The sequence below is a fragment of the Coenobita brevimanus genome, chromosome 20 (genome assembly GCF_032717465.1).
Source record: "Coenobita brevimanus isolate Jiangsu-jjx chromosome 20, ASM3271746v2, whole genome shotgun sequence".
Classification (NCBI taxonomy): Eukaryota; Metazoa; Arthropoda; class Malacostraca; order Decapoda; family Coenobitidae; genus Coenobita; species Coenobita brevimanus.
Window position 1 is genome coordinate 24,150,482 of NC_136973.1, and position 7,500 is coordinate 24,157,981.

A 7,500-nucleotide genomic window follows, 5' to 3' on the forward strand; every position below is an offset into this window, starting at 1 on the left:
TGACAAGATTATTATTTTTTATTTTTACTGTTTTTTTTTATATATGGTATTGGAATTTAGGGACTTACGGCTGAAAATATCTGAAAATCTCTGAAATCCCTGGCGCTGCTACTGTGACCCGTATTCTCGTCGGTTGAGGGAGCTTCCTAACACCTTTTCCTAAGTGGTTTATTTTGCTCATTACACCTTACAGTCTTCTCTGTTTTGCATAAGTCCTCCCAGTATCGCCACACTCTTCCTTGATAACGTACAAAAGTATTATCCAGCCATATCCAAAAATAAATCGCAAAGGAAAAGTTGTTAGTGAGTTTCTTAACCGATGAAAAACGATCCTTTGTGTCACTCTACACATGGAACAGACAAGCTGCTTTAATTCATTCCTAACCAACACTAACTTTTACTAGACTCGTTTTTTTTTTTTTTTTTTTTTTTTTTTTTTTTTTTTTTTTTTTTTTTTTTAATCGAGGCGAAGATGCACTTGACAGGTTGATGATGATTGGCTGAATACAACATGTCCGAATAAGATCGTTGTACAGTATTTCAATTAATTACCGGTAATGTAACCTAGTAATTATCTGAAAACCATGTTATTCGGACATGAAGCATTCAGGCAGTCATCACCAACCTGTCAAGTGCAACTTTGCCTCGATTAAAAAAACTGAGTATAGACAAGGTAACCCAGACTTAGCTTGTTCCTAAGACATGGCCCTAATTTAAGGCTCCATGATTTAAGGTGCTGTAATTTCAGGTGCCCAATTTAAGGTGCCCTAATTTAAGGTGTTCAAATTTAAAGTGTCATAATTTAAGGTACACTAATTTAAGGTGCCGTAAGTTATCTTAGCCAGACCTAATCATACCTAATTAAAAATAACTACAGAACGTAACTAAATAATAATCTAACTTACTGCAATTCTCCTATGTCTTATCTGACAAATTAAATGTAACGTAAGCCAGTCTAACTTTGCCTAACTTAGACAGCCTAACATATTCCTAAGTTAGTCTTTCCCGTCTGTCAAGCTAATTAAGTCTACTAGAATCTGAACCAACTACGAATATAACTTAACCTACCGTTTCTGAAGCTAACCAGACCTAACAATATAGCTTGATCTTTTCCGAACCTAACCTAACCTAACCAAACCAGACCAGACCAGACCACACCAGACCACACCACACCACACCACACCACACCAGACTAGACCAGACAAGACCAAACCAGACCAGACTAGACCAGACCAGACCAGACCACACCAGACCACACCAGACTAGACCAGACCAGACCAAATCAAACCAAACCAAACCAAACCAAACTGAACCGAACCAAATCAAACCAAACCAAACCAAACCAGACCAAACCATACCATACCAGACCAGACCACACCAAACCAAACCAAACCAGACCAGACCAAACCAAACCAGACCAAACCAAACCAGACCAAACCAAACCAGACCGAACCAAACCAGACCAAACCAGACCAGACCAAACCAAACCAGACTAAATCAAACCAAACCAAACCAGACCAGACCCGACCAAGCCAAACCAAACTAGACCAGACCAGACCAGACCAAACCAAACTAAACCAAACCAGACCAGACCAAACCAAACTAAACCAAACCATACAAAACCAGACCAAACCAAACCAAACCTAACCAAACCAGACCAGACCAGACCAAACCAAACTAAACCAAACCAAACCATACAAAACCAGACCAAACCAAACCAAACCTAACCAAACCAGACCAGACCAGACCAGACCAGACCAGACAAACCAAACCAAACCAAACCAGACCAGACCAGACCAGACCAAACCAAAAACCAGACCAGACCAGACCAAACCAAAAACCAGACCAGACCAGACCAAACCAAAAACCAGACCAGTCCAAACCAAACCAAAAACCAGACCAGACCAAACCAAACCAGACCAAACCAGACCAGACCAAACCAAACCAGACCAAACCAAACCAGACCAAACCAAACCAGACCAAACCAAACCAGACCAAACCAAACCAGACCAAACCAAACCAGATCAAACCAAACCAGACCAAACCAAACCAGACCAAACCAAAAGAGACCAAACCAAACCAGACCAGACCAGACCAAACCTAACCAAACCAAACCAAACAAATTCAAACCAAACTAAACCAAATCAAACCAGACCAGACCAGGCCAGACAAGACCAGGGCAGACCAGACCAAAACAAATCAGACCAAACCAAACCAAACCAAACCAGACCAAACCAAACCAGACCAAACCAGACCAAACCATACTATACCAGACCAGACCAGACCAGACCAAACCAAACCAGACCAAACCAAACCAAACCAAACCAAACCAGACCAGTCCAGACCAGACCAGACCAAACCAGACCAGACCAAACCAGACCAGACCAGACCAGACCAGATCAGACCAGACCAGACCAAATCAGACCAGACCAGACCAGACCTTGCCCTCCTGCCAGCCCCGTATAACACAACACAGCATCGTCCTCTAAGCCACTTTTACACAACAAGTTTCTAGTAATATCCATGGTATTATTTTTTTCCCACCACGGCCATACCACCAACTTTCGAGGCTCAGGTTTCTTTCCCAGGATGATGCATGTAACCTGCCTCATGCAGGGACTTGGCAAGGAAAAGTGGCCGAGTTATGGAAGCTGCTGTGTGTGTGTGTGCGTGTGCGTGGGTGTGTGCGTGTGGGGGGGGGGTAGAGGTGCGTGGGGGGGCTGTAGGTGTGTGTGGGGAGTGTAGGTCTGTGTGGGGGATGTGTGGATGTGTGTTTGGGGGGGTGTAGGTGTGTCTGTGGGGTGGGTGTAGGTGTGTGTGTTAGGGGGATGTAGGTGTGTGTGTTAGGGGGGTGTAGGTGTGAGTGAGGGGGTGAAGGTGTATATGGGGGTGTGTAGGTGTGTGTGTGGAGGGGTGTACGTGTGTGGGGGGTGTACGTGTGTGTGGGTGTGTGTGTGGGGGTGTAGGTGTGTGTGGGGGGTATAGGTGTGTGTGGGGGGTGTAGGTGTGTGTGTGGGGGGTGTAGGTGTGTGTGGGGGGTGTAGGTGTGTGTGGGGGGTGTAGGTGTGTGTGGGGGGTGTAGGTGTGTGTGTGTGTGGGGGTGTAGGTGTGTATGTGGGGGTGAAGGTGTGTGTGGGGGGGTGTATGCGTGTGGGGGTGTAGATATGTGTGTGGGGGTGTATGTGTGTGTGTTAGGGGGCGTAGGTGTGTGTGTGTGTGTGTGTGTGTGTGTGTGTGTGAGAGAGAGAGAGAGAGAGAGAGAGAGAGAGAATTGGCTGTGAGTCAGTTTTTGGACGGAGAACGGACCACCCCTCAAAATAACCTAGGTGGAATTATCGGTAGTCTGTTCCACCTTGTAGCGCAAACTATACTGATTTTTCTCTAACTTGGCCTAACGTTTCCATCTCTTCATCTTCAGTGTTGAGTTATAGTAGGAGATGACCGTTAAAATATGATGCTAGTCACGAAGAAGTGCTCTGAAAAGGATGTAGAGACACAGCAGTATGTTCTTCTGACGAGCTACGTGAAATAAGCTGCAAAAAGATGAAAGTCTGGGCCAAGTTAAGGAAGAGGTATGACAAGACACTGAGCTGTTGTACACCCATTGTGGCCATTGTCAGGTGCAAGAGAATGAGGCTGGGTATGTATGGCTCTGTTTCACTCCCGTGTGTGTGTGTGTGTGTGTGTGTGTGTGTGTGTGTGTGTGTGTGTGTGTGTGTGTTGTATTCTTTGCTTCTGGGTCACAACCAACTCATTAGTAAGAAGAGTAACTGATTAGAATAATGACGATTACTATAATTGTGATCACAACAATGATGATGATAATGCTGATGATAATAAGGTTGATGATGATGATGGTAATGATGATGATGATGATGATAATGAAAGTGATGGTGATGATGATGATGATGATGATGATATCTTAATCACCATCTTGCCTGCCATCTCTCACCCTCCCTTCTTTAGTCCCGTACATCTTCACTCCTTATCTTCGTATCTCTCCTAATCAATCTCTCTCTCTGTCTTTGTTACTGCCTTCCTGCCTAAATACTTACCTACCTACTTATCTGTCTACCTACCTACCTCCCTACTTACATACCTACCTACATTATTTCGTATCCTTATTTCTTGCTATCTCGAGTTCATTCATAACCTCGCTCCACTTCATATCTCTACCTCACTTCTCTCTCCATCTCACCTCTCTCTCCACCTCACCTCTCTCTCTCTACCTCACCTCTCTCTCTCTATTTCACCTCTCTCTCTGCCTTACCTCTCTCCACCTTAACTCTCTCTGCCTTACCTCTCTCCACCTTACCTCTCATCCCACCTTATCTTCCCACCTTACCTCTTCCCACTTTACCTCTTCCCACCTGACCTCTCTTTCTCTCTCTCTCTCTCTCTCTCTCTCTCTCTCTCTCTCTCTCTCTCTCTCTCACACACACACACACACACACACACACACACACACACACACACACACACACAAATATGCCCATATTTTACATAACGAACACTCTGAACAGGACACAAAAAGTTAAAAAAAGAAAAAGAAAAGCCTCCTCAACGCCAGAGAGAGAGAGAGAGAGAGAAAGAGAGAGGCAAATGCCTTTTTTTTTTCGTGTATTTAGCGAAAGGTAAGGATGTGTTTTGGGCGTTCGTGGTTTTAGAGAAAGCGTATGACAGAAGTGATAGGGAGGCTTTGTGGACTGTTTTAAGATTGTATGGACTTGATGGTAGGTTACTAAACGAAGTGAAAAGTTTTTATGTAAATAGTAGAGCGTGTGTAAGAGTGGGAAATGCTGTGAGTGATTGTTTTCCCGTGAGAGTGGGGCTGCGACAGGGATGTGTGATGTCGCCTTGGTTGTTTAATATCTATATGGATGGTGTTGTAAGAGAGGTGAATGCAAGAGTTTTAGGTGGAGGTCTGAGTCTGGTGAATGTTGATGGTGGGGAGTGGAATCTGAAGCAGCTGCTGTTTGCAGATGATACTGCACTGGTGGCTGATTCAGAGGAGAGATTGAGACAGTTGGTAGAGGAGTTTGGAAGGGTGTGTGAAAGGAGGAAATTGAAAGTAAATGAGAATAAGAGTAAAGTGATGAAGTGTACGAGGTTGGTAGATGGTAGGAGGATGAATATAGTTTTGAATAGTGAGTTGCTTGTGGAGGTAGAGTGTTTTAAATATTTAGGGTCACATGTTGCTGTGGATGGAAGAATAGATGCAGAAGTGAAGTTTAGAATGAATGAAGTAGGAAAGGTGCTGGGAGGAATGAAAAAAGTGTTTAGATATCGTTCGCTTAGAATGGATGTAAAGAGAAGGCTGTATGAGGGTGTTGTGGTACCGACTGCATTATATGGGGCTGAAACATGGAATATGGGTGTAGCAGAGAGGAAAAGTTTGAATGTAATGGAGATGAGGTGTCTGAGGAGCATGTGTGGAGTGACGCGTATGGATCGAGTGCGAAATAATGAAGTGCGAAGGAGAACTGGAGTTGTTCGGGAGATGGCTGGTAGAGTTGAGCAGAGGGTGTTGCGATGGTTTGGGCATATGGAGAGAATGGATAATGAGCGATTGGTGAAAAAGATAACTAAACTGATGTGAGAGGTGTAAGGCTGAGAGGAAGACCACGAATAGGATGGATGGACAGTGTGAAGAGAGCGCTGGTTGCGAGAAGGATGTCTGTTGAGCAAGGAAGAGTGGCTGTGCGTGAAAGAAATAAATGGAGAGAAATTGTGAATGAATAAATGATGACGCAGCCCTGAGAGGATATTCTCCCGCATTTTGTCTGATCAGCTGATCAGGTCAGGTGCAGGTAAGGGGGTGGGTCCATTATGTTGTGGCAGGGGTAAATCAGCTTTGCTGTTGGGCCCTGCTGCGGATGTCACTGATTGCACTGAGCAGTTGATCCTCGTGCGGTGTGGCGCGGTGAGGATCTGTCCCTTCTTCCCTATGGGGCTAAGATGAGAATGAATGTGTTTGAGTGGATGAGTAAATTGGGAGTGTGTCGTCCTGTCTCGACTACCTCCCTTTCCTTGGGGGAAGCAGCCTAGGTATATAGATAGACATTTTTGAAAGGTGTGACGGAAGGCAAAGCAGTACGTTCATGGAGGAGAGAATAATTTAAGCATGTATGGCAGAGAGAGAGAGAGAGAGAGAGAGTGAGTGAGAGAAAGAGAGAGAGAGAGAGAGAGAGAGAGAGAGAGAGAGAGAGAGAGAGAGAGAGAGAGAGAGAGAGAGAGAGAAATATTCAGTTTACCTTCCCTCCTCACCACACTCCCAGCTGCATAAAAAAGCGTTTTGTGTGTGTGTGTGTGTGTGTGTGTGTGTGTGTGTGTGTGTGTGTGTGTGTGTGAGGATGCTGCTTTTGTGAGGTATTCGTGGTATTCGTAGTGTTAGAGAGAGAGAGAGAGAGAGAATTTTAATGCTTTTATAATGAAGACACAGAACTTACATAATAAAACTTGTCCACTGAAGATCATACATTGTTAAGTAAGAGTTGAAAGAGGAACGAAGGAATAATGAAGAAAGAACTTGCAGGAAGCCATATTATATAAACAGAATCTCTATGTCACTTTAAGGTGGAAGGGAGCGAGGGACAGAATTATATATAACGTATGCTGTGAAGAGCAGTAGGAAGAGTGATAACACTGGAACGAGACACAGTGGGAGAGTCACCTAGGAAATCGGCAAGCTCTGGTGGCAGACGTAGTGAGGAAAGGAAGGGAAAACAACAACAAGCTTTTAGTAATGTTGTCAAGCTGGTTCTAAAAATTCGTGGATAAAGTTATGCGTTTCAGAAATCGTCATTTTGCCTGAGTTTCCTGTATCCTTCAGTCCTGCGATATTTTTCGTTATTTTTTGGGGGTGTATTTTGCCTTAGAAAAGACCTTTTAAAATGGTGCGCTTCAATGAAGCCTCAATTACATTATTATTATTATTATTATTATCATCATCATCATCTAATCCTACGTTGCCCCATGAGGAGCGTAGGAGCCCGAGGCTAGGAAAGTTGGTCCTGGCATTTAAGATGAGAGTGACCAGCCTCACTCATCCCTGAGTGGCATTACATGAGCAGTCAACTCCAACCACCCCTTGGATTTAAACCTTCACCGGCTCAATCCAACTGGAGCACCTTTATTACCCATTAAACCACCAGGAGCCAAAATTTGGTTATATGATTACCACTCAGCTTAGTAAATGGTTTCCTGGTATACAGGAAACCATTTGGCTTGTCACTCAGTGTAAAGTCACCCACAGGCAGAAGGAAAAGGAAAGAATGAAGGAAAGAAAGACAGAAGAGGGAGTGTAAAGTCACCCGCAGGCAGAAGGAAGAGGAAAGAATGAAGGAAAGAAAGACAGAAGAGGATGGATGGAAAGAAGGATGGAGGAGAGGAAAGGGCAGACACCCGAGAGCAGCACTACATCAAGTGAGTGGATTGTGAGCGCCCCCACCTACCAACAACATTATTATTATTATTATTATTATTATTATTATTATTATT